Here is a 15,113-nt window from a genome sequence, read left to right as displayed (position 1 = left end):
TAACCACAGTGAACTACACTTCATTTACAACATATATAAAACCAAATGTTAACCAGAAAAGATGGGGGAGGAGGGAGATGGCAGTGAGTGAGGACAACCATAAATTACAACATCACTCACAGCAGTAAAGCTGACAGATGGGGAACAGTCAAAATCGAAAAAAAAGCAGAAGGAACAGCAAGGCATGCTTAATACTTCCTGTCCTACTGTCTGTGCTAGGAGAGGTTTTACAGTCACAGAGATGAAAAAGTGGAGCGAAAGGAAGCAGTGGGTAGAAAGGTCTATAACCCAAATGGATTCATTGATTCCAGGCAACCTACCTTTTGCTTGGGAGTAAAGGGAAGAGGAGAAATACATAGAATAGATTCAGCTCAGACAAATGCAGTGTATAAGGTAGTGAAAAGTTTTCAGAATTAATATTTAATTAGTTTTAAGGGAGTATGAACCTATGTCCTACATTTGTCTAGTACTTCATCAGTATCTGTTCTGCCTGTCTAGATTCTTCAGCATACCCATGACTGTAATGATTGCCTGAAAGTGAACCGTCATAGTCTTTGGATGAAATCCACACAGTATTTAAGAATAAATTAACTTTACATGTTTGGCTGAAACAGAAGGGCAAAAACTGTGTTATCAGTGTATTAACTGATAGACAGACAGACTGACAGACATTTGACTCTTTAACAGCAGGGAATGAATACTGAGAATCTTTTCAGGGACTTAAATTACGATGCAGCCCTGTTTAGTGAATAAATACAACGAAGCCTCCTTTCTCATCTTTGCCTTCTCCCCACAGAGAGATGGAGGAGTATCCTAGAAAGAGATAAACAAAGCTTCTGTAAATTTTTGAAAAGAATTTGAAGATCCTTGAAAAAGCATATAGCTTAAATAGCCGGATGAACGAGAAGGCAGAGAAGTACTTCTCATTATTTATTCACATATCCTCATGTCTTCCGTACAATCCATCATTACTGCAAAAACCATGGAAGTTCCTTATTCATATAAAATATAATTCTTACTACACCAAGCGGTAAGGAAGAAAAAAGGGAAGGGAGTGATCATTCCCAAATACCATGTTTGTATTAGGATTATTAATGACTCAACTTTTTTCCAGTGTAGTGTATCTTTCAAGGAGTTTGAAGCTTTTATAGTTTTTGACCTATCTTGTGCTCTGTCAAAATAAATAAGATAAAGCAATCCATATAGCATAAAGTGTGTATAACAAAACAGCAGTAGGTGATATTTCTGAAGTTCAACAATACCATTTTTCAAGAAAAGATAGGAGCATGGTATTGCAGGTTTGTACAAAAACGGCTTTAGTAATAAGACTTTATGTTGTTAAGCTTCAGGCAGTGCTTGTTTTTCTAATATAAATCAGATTATTTCAGCAATCAGCAGATAGAATGATGTTCATTTGAATATATGAATAAAAGCACTCAGCATCAAATTCAGCTCTTCTATCGCATGCATTCACTATGGAAGGAAATTGATCTGAATATCTGAAAAACTCCGTTGTCTGTTCTCTTGTGAAGTCATTTAGGACTCTCTAAAAGTCTAAAAGTCTCTCTAAAAGTCTTTGGGACTAAGACTTAAGCGTGGAGTTCTCTTTTGGTAGCATGTCATTTTACACAGGTTCATAGACCTTCACGAAGAAAAAAATACTAAAGGATTTAGTCCGTAGGTTCTCACTCTATGCACTTATTTGGAATGCACTCAAAAATAAGTAATTAAGTATCAGCTAGCAAACAATTTTCTGTCTCCATTTTCAACACTGTCATCAAGAAATATCCTCCTGTACTATGCCTGCATAAAATCTGAATGCAGTTACCTCTCTCATTGCAGTACAGCTTCCACAGATACATATGCATATATACACACGGGCTCTCCTTGTCTTGTCTTAGAATACGATAACTTCATGCTGCACAATGGATCAGTCTGCTGATATAGGTTAGTTTTCTGAAATAGTAAGCAGCAGGACTGATCATGGTGCTGGGAATCTGGACATATATTAGTTTCACAGAATTATATTAATAATGGAAACCATTGAGCATAATCTATTTATTTATGCATGTTTTTATGTAATCGTTATCTTAATCCCTATAAACTTGTGACGGGGAGAAGATCTTGTTTAGTACTGAGGACTTCTCCAGTCGAGATATCAGAATCTTACATGAGAAAATACATTTAAAATCATTCTTATGGTTCAATTTTTAAGTTAATTCCTTTCAGCAACTGTCTACTTCAGTGGACAGTCCACTTTCAGCAGCTAAACCACTTTCCAATGATAGCATTATGTAAGCTCATTTTCAATTACTAGTACCTCGCTAACCAGCACTTTTTCACAGAATCACAGAACGGTTGAGGTTGGAAGGGACCTCTGGAGATCATCTAGTCCAACCCCCCTGCTCAAGCAGGGTCCTCTAGAGCATATTGCCCAGGATCACATCCAGACGGGTTTTGAATATCTCCAGGGTTTTGTATATCTCCAGGGAAGGAGACTCCACTACCTCTCTGGGCAACCTGTTCCAGTGCTCTGTCACCCTCGCAGTAAAAGAATTTTTTTCCTCATGTTCAGATGGAACTTCCTGTGTTTCAGCTTCTGCCCGTTGCCTCTTGTCCTGTCGATGGGCACCACGGAGAAGAGTCTGGTGCCATCCTCTTGACACCCTCCCAGTGACATGCATGAACTAAACTCCACATTACTATCATCTGGAATGGCTTTCCATGGATTCACTCATTACAACGTCTTAAAAGATTTCCACAAAAAAGAACTCCTTGGCTTCTGCATGGACATCTGACATCTAGTGTATGAGGCAGGTGAGATGTAAAGAGCGTGGGCCAAATGACATCGATCCTATTTATATACTTTCCTGTTTATTAGAATGCAGTGATTATGGAGGCAGGGACGCAAATGCACACCTTCCAAGTGTTCACCAGGAGCCCATCAGCTTGGTTCGGGGATGGTACTCTTCAAAGACTTAATAATTTTCAGGGAAGTTGGTCAGTTAATACATTAACTTTTTATTACACGATTATTAAAAACATTGAGACTAATTGCTATCCACTTCACCACATCACTTCTGAAAATCAAGTTACATTGCAACAGAATGTAACAAAAAGACCAGTTTTAAGCACCCTAACTTTAAAATGAGTTGGTCTGGTTCATGTTTTTTATTCCTACTGGTAACTTGTATCATTTGATTACAATATGGGCTGCTTGGCAATCTATGAAAATGCCTGTGTTTATAGAATTCCAGTGAGTACCAGTCATTATTGACACCATCTGTTTACTTCAGTGCTAACATTTTCAATCTGTTCTGGTTAAAGGTAAATGATGAAGAGGCATGCAAGCAGCTCTGGTAGATGAAAGAAATTCTGCCTGTATATGAAGATTTTTTTTTTTTCTCCTCCTTTCTTATACTTTGTGCAAACATGCAGGGTTCCCATACACTTAAAGACAAAATAACTTATTAAAGATGAAATGAAACAGAAAGGTCTATTAATTTTTGGCATGGAGACTGTATGCTTGACTTTCTGTAATCAAAGGTGTCTTCCTTGCTGGAATGAAAATATGTATTGCAATGTCCTGCTGAGCAAACAGATATATTTTCTTCATGAGAAATGAGAAATATAACTTCAATATAAAATGTGATCAATGTGTTAATTAATAGCTGGAAGAGTTTATGAGGAAGTACACATGTGAGTAGCTTATTTAAAGATAAGTAAAAGGAATTAGCCAATTATAATACATGATTATACTCAATCTCAAGTTGCGTGTTACTGACTGTTCTATGATATATGAGTAATAATTACCTGAAATGTTTTGAATCATTTACTAATCTGCTATAAAGTGTAGCTAGAGCTTTATTAAACTTACAAAAATATCCCAAGGATGCACAACACAATAGATCATTTCAGTGGTTAGTTTTCTATGGTACCTAATGAAAAAAATGCATATGAACATGTACTAAGGTGTTTGTCAAAATTTGATGGAGTTTGCGATTTCCCCTACAGTCCTGAATTTTATTTTATTTTATTTTATTTTATTTTTTTCCAATGAGATAATTCCAAATGGCAGAAATTTCATTTGTAAGCTGACAATTGGTTAGTGAGTGCACAAGCTTCACTTCATCTTTTCTTCATCTTAGCATCATTAAAATGTCTCAGAAAAAAAGACTGGAACTTGCGGAGTTCTTCATGATAGTCATCTGTTGCTCAGAGGGGTCAGAAGGATGGTCTGTGTTTTGAACTGCAATGTAGAATAAAGGTATCCAAGACTGGGTATGCACTAAAAGCATTTTGAACAAGGTAGCACAAAACTTTGAACGTTGTAATTATGAGGCCATAGTTCAACCCCCGGATAAATCAACCTGCTACGCACACTAAAATGACTCTATGACACTCCATCCAGCAGGTTTCAGAAAGTCACTAAGCATTCAGTGGTCACTAAGCATTCTAGAAACCAGTTTTCAGAAGAAAAATATTTGTTAAGTCAACATAGTATTAACATTTATGTTACCACCATTTTTTTAAACTTTTATAGATTGGATGACTTTTATCTGTATTTTCCTAACTGGCTATGCTGTTATTTAGACCCCTAAATAGTAATTCATCAATTTTTCCCCTTTCCCGGCCCCCTTTTTATTTAGCAGACATTTCTTAAAACATGATATTGTACTCTACGATGCTACAGGAGTGGCTTTGTTAATATTACACTAGTCTGGCATTCCTAAGCAGATTTCTCTCTTTAGAGTCTTTGACTGTACAGAGAGTCACATTCTTGTTGCTGCTTCCTGTATAATTACTGTAGCATGCTATTTTTTCACATAGCATTAGATAGTTCTAAAATTTTACTTTGACACATTTTCTCTTATTATTAACACTATTTGCTACGCTGTTCCCATTTTTTGGCTACTTAGCCCTCTTGCTGCAAACACAACTGCTAACTCTGCCTACTCAAAGCCGTTAGCCGCAGCTTCTGTTCTTTAGCAAAGATATTGGCCCAATGTGTAGAAAAATCAATATGTTTTAATTTATTTCTGTCACGGCTAAAGAATTCACGAGACGTTATTTAGTAGAATTAGTCTGCAATGTACTTGATTACACTCTGGTTAGAACGTACTAAAGGCACTAGAACCCAAGTGTCCTTGTAAACGTAATTTGTGAATTGTCAAGATGTTAGTGTTTATAAAGGGAATGCCATTATTTTCACTATCTGTTTCTGATTAGTCAGATATTTAATGGCATGCTGTTGTTCACAATAACTTTCTGAAACAAAATGAATTAACCTACTTAATGGAGCATGGACCAGGAAAATGCCACCAAAAAATTAAGGCACCAAAATGTGAATGTCAAATATGTTGTCCATTTCATATTGGCTCCAGCTTGGCTTCTCAAGAGTTATAAGGATAAATAGAATGGGAATTTTTTTGGAAAATGCTACCTGCCATCAAAATCAGGACCAATGAAATATTAAAATGCATAATACTTGATAAAAGAACAATAGAAGTTAAATATCTATAGTATTTTTAAAAATATTTCCCTATGCCTCCAAAACTGCCTCCAAAATATTAAGGGACTATCAAAACCCAGAGTTGTAATATCAACTCAAAAGAAAAATATTTTTCTAATTTATTTAATAAATTGTCCCGGCATCTGGTAATTATGAAAAATATGGTCAGAAGTGTACAAAATAGAAGCTAACATAAATGGAGCAAAGCTGGGAATACTGCAAGTGGATGCAAGCCAACTGTTTCAGCTACAAGGATAAAATAAAGTTAGTAGTTCAAAATAATTACTGTTCTTTGTTTCCCCAAAGTGTTTGGGAGAAATCATAATTTATAGAAGTCTGCAGATACTTGGAGTCGCCAACAGCAACACTGTGGACAAAGAAGTGAAATGCCTAAGTTGCTGCTGTAATTTTGCCCTTGACCCAGGCTACGGTTTTAGTCTCATCATTTACATTTTCTTAGGCTGGTCACTAGTTTTCTCCGAGGCAAATGGAAATGACGTTTTTTTACTCCAGAGAACTTCACAGAGTGAAACAACTAGTTAAGGTATATGTAGTTTCTGGGAAATTCAATAATTCTGTAATAAAGCATGGTTAAGACCTGTGATTACAGACATTTGATTTTTGTACATGTCTTTATTTTTCTCTCTTATGCCACTTCAGCTATTTCGTCTCTTTTGTCACTATTGCCACCTAATATTTGGCTCCAGCCTAATATATGGCTTTTTGCCATCCCCAAAAGCTTTACAGCCATCACTATAAGAACCAATAGAGGAGGGAACAGTACAGGAAAACCTAGCGATGACTGCTCAATGCACGGATCACTCTCATCTTGTCATGCCGAATTCCTGACAAAACTGCCACTTATGTTCTCTGGTAGTGCACCTTGTCGGAGCTCAACACGTCTCACTGTGGATGCACAGTCCTGGAAAAGAGTTTCCTTCCTCCATCTCTCTCTCTTCCCCTCCAAGCTGATGAATAAAAATAGCAAACATTAGCAAAACCTTGCTATTTAAACTGTTTAAATTTCCACAGCTCATCTTGCCTGAAATGCATTAGAGACTGCTCACATGACCTAGAGGCAACCATAAGCAGGGAAACAGGGATAAGCTCTTCACCGAAAGAGGGCTGACGGTGCTTTATTAGCAACTGCATCTGTGGCTGGGAACAGATGTGTGTCCGTGACCTATAAGATCAATGGAATTGGGCAAGAAATCTGCACTGATTCTTAAAACTGTTCAGCAACTCTCTCTGGGGCACCTTCTTTTTGCAGGACAGCCTACTAGAAGCAAGCAGATTTAAGAGTTTAAAGCCTTTGGTCCGTGTTATACTTTTCTGCTCTCTCTTGTTAAAGTCATCTGGTGTCTGCTTGACTTACTGATAAAATTAAACGTGTATCAGATATGAATAACCTATATAGAACAGGATATGCCACTTACCTAATTATTGTTAGGAATATATTGCCTTAGAAAGAGCATCTTCCAGAGGCTATGACCTGTCAAACACCACAACTGCAGTAAATGGAAAGAGATGTCATTTTTTTTCTGTTAATACAGGTCTCAGTTTATTTCTTCCTCTTTCAGTTTTATTACTCTTCTTTATGCTAAGGTATTCTATGTCACTGAGACAAAATTTGACATCTTTCTCCAAACAACTGTTCAAATTGGATGCCATTTTTACCATCCAAACATTGTCAAAGATAGTAGATGGTTTGTAACAGCCAAATCTCTTAGGCATGCAGCACAAAGATATGTAAGCAGGTCATCTCTTTACATACTCATCCATATTGGAAAACTGCTTAAGTTATTTGTGGAACAGCACATTTTTGTAGAATAGATACACACCTTATTTAATTGAGCAAAGCTGTATATTCTGCGAGGGGAGCTCTCTGTGCAGATGTCTGCACTGTGTACAGCATTGTACTCTGTGGACATGCAAATTTTTTTCACAGCTGCTCAAACACTGCCTTGAAGCACCAAAATGATTTGGGCAATTAAGCTATAAGGAAAAATAACTTACACTCATTAAAGATTTGTATCTTTTAATATTTTGAATTCTTACAGCACATTAAAAGCAAGGAAAGCAAGGCTGAAAATTCTTATTTTTAAACAATATCTTTTAAAAAACTGAAAATATATTGCGGTCATTATCCTGACTCAAAAATGGCCAAATGAAATACATGTTTTCTAAGAGCAAAAGCAGCAAAATTGATAACGGAAGGAAAGGTTTGTTTCTTCATATATTTCATATTACTCGCCGTGTTATTTGTCAAAGTTGCTTTTTAAAATATAAGCATCAATAGATAAATTCTATAGCACAGTAAGAATATCTGCCCTGCAATATAGCCGAGCTATAGTCAGACAATGCTATTAGGTCTAAATGATGTGACTAAGTGACTGAGCCTGATAGGGACCATTATAACAGAAGACATTCAAGTTTCTTAAATGCAAGTATTCTAGGTGTCTTTCAAGCAAGGAGTCCCTGAAACTTACCAGCTCACAGGGTGAATTAAACACACTTAACTAGCAAACCAAGCATAGGCTAACCAAGAGTGCTGCAAAAACTGTGTTGCTAGTAAGACTAGAAACTGGCTCCCAGCCCTAACTGGAGGGGCTCTAAACTCTGCTTTCTTTATCTTTTCCCTTCTGGGAAAGGAGCAAAATGCAGTTGTTCTGTTAGTACTCATAAAGAATAGAAACATAGTATATGCAATGAAATAGATAATCCAGAATACTAAAGAAATTTGCAAATCTATATGGATCTATTTCTCAAGAAAAACATTAAAATTTTCTTACAGTAATTAAAGTCTATTCTTATTTGTCAGTAAACCAGACAAAAATTTACTATCTTATGGTCCTTTAGCCTTGTTGAAATGCTCTATTTTCAGTTTGCTGAAGCGTACATTTCATTAAAATCATTATATCCTTGTTTCTCAACCAAGAAGCCAAGGACTGAGCTGACATGGGGACCACTGCCACCAGTTGTCATCTTCACTGATCCAAAATAGAGAATTCTCAGGGTCAGACAGGCCTGTTCTCCTGTTCCTTGAGCCTTTGTTCTTTGGAGGGGAAAAAAAAAAAAAAACGTTTCTACTGACGGCAGTCTTGCATTTGCAATCTGAAACCGGGAGCTTGTGTCTATTCTCACTGTCCAGGTAGAATACAGTGGTTTTTTTTACCCTGGCCTGAGCTGAAACTTGCTGAAGTCAATGGAGAGCTTAAACTGAACAGAAACTCAGGATTTCATAAAGACTTCAGTATAATGACATCTTTTTTAATCGTTGGCATCTTCTATGATTATTAAGTTCCTCACTGGAAATTAAAAGAGGGACTAAACAGAGCCATTGCACATTAGATTACTGTACTACAATTCCCATTATTTATAAGCTTGCTCAACCACTATGTATTAATTTATACATATTAGAACTACTATACAGTAATTTAGTCTGCATTAAAATTGCAGCCATTTATACAGTTGACTCATTTTCCTCCCTGGAAACTGGTGGTCAGCAATTGGTGTCCAATTTACGATATCCACTATCCTAACTGTAATTTCTCTCCAAGGACCAGAGCTTGGAGCTTGGCTACCAGAGCTTAGGGATATCGCACTGCATAACAGCAAGGTTTTATATTCTCCAGTACAAACCTGTGCTGTGCGGGAGATATTGTTCCACTTTTTAAATGTTAGCAGCTTGTCCCTTTTTAAAATAAATTTAGAGGTGACAATTTTACATAGCTAGTGAATTCCTCCTCTGCCTTACACTGGATGCAGTGCAGTCTATGCAGTGTGGTACCAGCACGCACCTATTGATCTTACTTTGTACAATAACTACCACATCATAACAGTTCAGCTGAAACCAATGGAACTAATTAAGCAACAGGGACCTCCAAGTCAGAGAATCATAGATTTGCAGCTGTAAAAGATCTATCGGTCCATCTGTTTTATCTTCCTGTCAGTGCAGGACGTTTCCATGCAATAGATCTTCCTTTGTTCACTATGCTTCAAATTGTGCTAAAAGAGTAGGGCTTTCACAATGTGCCCCAGGAGACTGTTCCACGGCACAATAAATCTCACTGTCAGGAATCTCTTTTCTGGGTTCAGCAATATTATACTTCTTTAAATGTGTGCCATTCCTCTATTTACAACTTCTTGTTCGGTCTGGAAAAGCCCTCCTCTTCATCTCTCAGCTTTAAACATTAGCAGATGGCTTTGTCCTATCACACTTCTCCCACTGAGTCAAGCAGCAGTTTTGCTCTGTTCGGCCTTCACAGAATGGTTTTTCAACATGAAATTAGACAGATTCATATGTAAGAGGAAATTGGTCCATCTTCCCCTTCTCCAACATATTTTAAGGAAGCTAAATGGACTCACACAGAGTTTCTACAGGGAGGCTGCACAGCCACCTCTTTTCCTCTTACTACCAATCTCTTAAGCATTGCACAGAGTCTTTGATCCTTTTTAGGACATATCAACGAGGATCTCCCTGTTATAAAAACTAAATACGAAAGAAATGTAACCTATACCTTTCCTAACATACTTTATCAAAAATTAAGGACGAGAAAAGAGATGAGCTTGTGAAAAGCAGAAGCATTTGAATAGGCATAATTAAGAATAAAAGAGCCCCCGAAAAAAGAAAGGGATAGCTTGTTTCTTCAGAAGAGAACTACTGTTAAGGAAGAAGCAGGAATCTTTAAGCAAGAAAATTGTTTTAGAGTTACAAGGAGGTGACGCGCTGCTTAGATGCAGCTCTGCCGAGTTCTGCCTGGCAGACTGTAAATTTGCTTCAGTTTTGAATTTGTAACAGAGCCTGATTTCCAACTTAGGCATAACAGTTAGTGCAGCTCTGATTATACTGCCAAATGAGTGCAGCTAAAATGAGTGATACAAATAAGGCAAGTGACAGCACCCAAATAAAAAAGAAAAAGTTACTCCTTTAGTAGCTTACTGCTCTTATGCTTTAGTAACAGCAAAAGAAAGGCACATTGTAGATTTAAGTCAGTCTCCTAACCTTATTATCTCTATAAACTTCAGTGTATTTCGGAGAAGGAAAGACTGATTTTTGAAGAGAGAGGGTATAAGAGATATTTACATTATTTCTTTTTCTATGGCTTATTTCCAACCTCAGGCTTTTTATAATGCGGTTAATGTAGCTCTGACATTAATTTGCGATGAAGACATCTTGAATGATTGCGTGTGTCAGAGAATGTTGACTGCTTTCTTGTGAGATATGGCAAAAATGTTTTATAGAGTTTCCAGCATCCGCTTATGAGAACTGAATCACTCTGGTTGTCAAGGTTGAAACAGGCCATTCTCTGAGTGGGATTTTATTATGCTGTTGGTGCATTCTATTATAATTCCTAACTTCAGCACCAATTAAGTTGAAGTGTGTGTCCTGATGATTTATAAGAGACCCCAGACCACATCTTTTGACTCTCAGTAACATACTATTTTCTTCTGTGCATTTTACTAGCTGATTTACTGTGCTCTACCACGAAAAAACCTGGGTTCTGTTTGAGTCTGCTGCTCAACCTGCTGTAGTTGCTTTGAAAATTAATTGTTTCATTTGGGTTACTTTAGATCAAGATTGGGAGGGTGGTTAACAAAATGCTCCATTTCTGATAGGCTTGAAGTCAGTAGTAACAAAGTAACAAGCAAGAGCCTGATAAAAATATATTCAATATTCATTACAATGAATATGAGAATGAGAAAATGAGATTGTTCTTTTCCCTGGTTGATCCTAAATGTTTCTCATGTTGTTTTTGAGAGGATATAATGCTTTAGCTACTGCCTGTTTTGTATTGCAGCTAGGGAAACCTAAGGGATGAGGGGGAAACTCTTGCTTTGTGCTAAACACCTTTACTACTGATACTTAACCTTGTTGTAAATCCTTTAATAGCCACAGACTCCTCTATTGTTATCACGCCCTTCTGAGCTTAGCTAGCTAAATATTCCTCCTGCTTCCTGGTAAAAGTAGCCTCTTTCATGCAGAGTCCTTCCTAATGCTCAGCAGCAACCAGCCGGGTGACTGTGCCCCAGTATCCTGCCATCTCAACGCTTGCTTGCTTAGGCTTTGATTTCACCTCACAAACATACCATACTGGAAACAGGAAACCATACACCATATGGTTGCACCATAACTGGAAAAAGGAAAGCATAATTCTTCATAAGAAGCATTAGGCCTGATGTTTAATATTTAAAAAGAAAAATAAAATTAAGGCAAGTTCCCTGATGTTTCCAGATATCGTAGGGGACAGGATATGAGTCACTCCAAGAATAATGTGGCAACCCTCACAGTTTTATTCTAACTCCTGAAATTTCCTCTTTCCCACAGTTCCAGCTCCTGGAGAAATGTAGTTGTGAGGATCTCTGATGACATTGTTTAATAAAAAAATGTTTCCAGATCAATGAACTGAGAACATTTTGGAATGACAACGCTGTGAAAGCAAATACAGGGATCCATGCATCTAGCTAGAAAAAAAATCACTACATAAAAAAACAAAACCATTTTTTGTATTTGCAGAATACAGAGAGCATTGGGGAAGGGGGAACAACCCATGATCTTTGAATAGTTCAGGCTGAGGATATTGAAATATTTTATTTATTTTGAGCTTGCTCCTTGTCCTGCGTCCTACAGGAGTAAGGGAAGGTGAGGCTAAAATGCAAAAGGAATCTCACCAGATAAAAGCTGTAGAATTTATGCAAGTAAGCTCTCTTAGCACATCTGTGGCCTCTTTTGACTTCAACTTAATCACAAAAGTAGCTGCAACATAAAGTTTTCAGAAAAGCTCAGAAAGGTCCTATAGTGTTCTTGAGACCAGCAAAAATTATGTGGTCAGCGGTACCAAAGCACTTTTGTTTTTGCTTTTTTCTTAACCTTTCCTTCTCCATCTATCCTTTTCACTTTAAATAGTTTTCTCTCCCAACAAAGTCTTCCAGGATTTTATCCTCTTTCCTCTCTTACTGCAGAGACTCGAGTGAGAAAAGAATGCAGCCTACAGTATATTTTTATCAAGAGGCTTTTCTGGAAAGAAGATATAAAATTGCTTAGTTTAGTATAGATTAGGACCTTCGGGGACTTCATATGTATATAGCTGGAATATTAACCTTGGGGAAAGGGAGCAGTGTGTACATACTAACTACTTTTCAGATTGCTTGACTCTTCCCTAGCACACATTGCACATTGGGGAGCCATTACAATGATAACAATGAAGAGCTCCCTAATTTCTATGAGACTTCTTGTGTTATTGTTGTAACTTCTCTGGTATAGTGCATAGCTTTCTTAGTAATCATAGCACTCATTCTCTATAAAGTCTATGATGCAGTTGCAAAACTGTAATGCAGAATGCTACTACTTTGTTATATGATGTTAATCTCTTACTACTATTATTGCTGTGCTTATGTTCAGGTAAATTTAGAATAAAAGCTTCAGTACCTTTCAGATGGTGGTTTTGTACTTTGATCTGCATGTAGAGTGAATTCAAACAGAATGGCAGTATTTTAATATACTAATTTCTTCTCATTGGAAAGATCAGTTTTCCAAATTCTTCAAGAGTGGATGCCTCTGGGCTGAAAATAATGTTATTTCTGGGCAACAGTGCATATTTAAAAGTATAACTTGGGTACACAATCTGCAATATATGACCTATTTCTAAGAAAGCTGAGTTAAAGAAACAGTTTTAACATAAAATATTTCAACTGTTTTTCACAACAGTTTTCAAAACAAAGAGTTTTTTATTTCAGATAAACTTAGCACAATTTCAAAAACAATAAATCCTGTGCTATTTTATCATTCATCAAATTTTCTAAAAAATAAATAAAATAATTCAAGTAATGTCTGTTGAGTTTTAAAGACTTCTAAATTATTAAGGTAGTAGAAACAACGGTTCCTAGGATGAATAGGTAGCTTAAACAGTTAGAAGAGTTAAACTAGTCTTTTACAGTCATAGCCTCTTCACAGGCAAACTTGCTTTGCAGGTAGATTTTTTTTCTGTGCCAGTTCATTCAAGTATTTCAGTGCAGAGAGTAATTTAAAGTTGAGAAATCACTGAGGAATTGAAAAAGTAGGAAAACTGTTTTCCTCTTACATGGTATGGCTGTAAATGAGAAGTGAGAACTAACAGTCCCATAACCTAGACTAATTTGGAGCCCAGAAGGATAACTGAACTTACCAACTAAAAATAATGCTTTTCTTTTAAAAAATAAACATTTAACTTATTTTTTGTGCTACATGAAGCCTACTAAAAGGTTCGCCTCATGTATAGCTATACCACAGTCACCTTCTCAGCAAAACAAACTGTGCTTGTTTTTCTTCTTCCATACTGTTTTGTTTTCTTTTGTTTTAAGTCAGTGTAAGGTGAAGATTGAACCCAAAGTATTTTCTGTTTTAGACAGCAACGTGAAACCAAATTGCAGCTTGCTAGTCATTCAGAAAAAAATATATAATAGGCTTATGTGCACTAGACAAGATTTTCAAGGCAGAAGAACAAAGGTAGCACACAGTCTCCAAGGTGACTCTAGCTCCAAATAGGTGGCAAGCTGTTATTTCCTCTGTGTCGCAGCGGGACTGACTGCTGAGGCAGTACAACAAGCAGGGGAACGCATGCCTCGTGATGGAGAGGGGGCTTTCTGACAGGAGGCTGATGCACCATTCAGCCGAAAAAGGTGCTGGAAAAAAGGTTATCAAAGCATAATGCATTTATGAAGTGTGGCATTTTGAGTATAGCTCTGATACCCCTTCCCCCACATCCTTTTCAGACAATGTGCGAAAATGCGTCTCAGGGGAAAAAGGAGGAAGGTCACAGCATCTTGCCTGGTGGGTAATGGTATACAGATGAAGAATCTTTCACAAGGTGTATTCAGTGGGATAAAGAAAGAGATTTTACTGGCTTCTAAATATAGAGCTGTCAATCCCTCCATTAGGCAGAATATCAGAATGCATTTATACTTACAGTGGGGAAAACTTCAGCCAATGATTGAATCTAAAAATCCTCCAACAGTTTAAGCTGCAGGCAGTGGCTTGATTATATCCCACCTCGGCTCAGGCATTCTCTAAGCATAGAAAGTTGTCTATGTGCAGACTGTCACCCGTTCACTGTAATGTCATATGCTTTAGCAGCATTGGATCACTTACAGGGTCTTTTTCTATCCTGGACCATGGCATTTGTCACTGCAAATGTTTTGTCCATAGCCTATAGAGCACACAGACTGCCTTGTTCCACATCAGTAACCTTATTTGCCCCTTCAGCTAGGAAGTGTCCATTTTTTGAAACAGAACTGGCCTATAATCATTTAAGGAGAACTAATCTGTAGGAGTGAATCAGGAATGAAAAAAGCCCCAGTTAGTAGATTTCCTTTAAAAGACTGGGAGAAAGTTCCATTTTTTCTTTTCCTCTTTTGGCATTGTATCTAAAATGAACTTTCATTAAAGCTTACTCTATCTGCACTCCAGCTACAGTGGTTTAGAAAAAATGCCTCAAAAACAGTGCAGCAACACTATGCAAGGATGTGGTATCAGACCATAATAGAATAAAACAAAAATTGAAAATGATTAAGCCCTTTCAAAGCCCTCAGGTTATCAACTGTAAAAAATAAAAACAAAAAACCC

The 15,113-nt window shown here is 37.1% G+C and overlaps 1 long non-coding RNA gene across 1 annotated transcript in view; it reads right to left on the bottom strand.

The window, feature by feature from the left end:
* The window catches only part of LOC104144199 (uncharacterized), a 71,609-nt gene extending 57,080 nt beyond the window's left edge, over positions 1-14,529 (bottom strand). Inside the window, exon 1 of the long non-coding RNA XR_011134769.1 lies at positions 14,458-14,529. This is a non-coding gene — a long non-coding RNA (uncharacterized lncRNA). The remainder of the gene's footprint in view (positions 1-14,457) is intronic.
* Positions 14,530-15,113: the final 584 nt, after the last annotated feature.

Source organism: Struthio camelus, chromosome 1 (genome assembly GCF_040807025.1).
Source record: "Struthio camelus isolate bStrCam1 chromosome 1, bStrCam1.hap1, whole genome shotgun sequence".
NCBI classification, from domain to species: domain Eukaryota; kingdom Metazoa; phylum Chordata; class Aves; order Struthioniformes; family Struthionidae; genus Struthio; species Struthio camelus.
The sequence above is the reverse complement of the archived record's forward strand: the minus strand, read 5'-3'. Positions and strand labels throughout refer to the sequence as shown.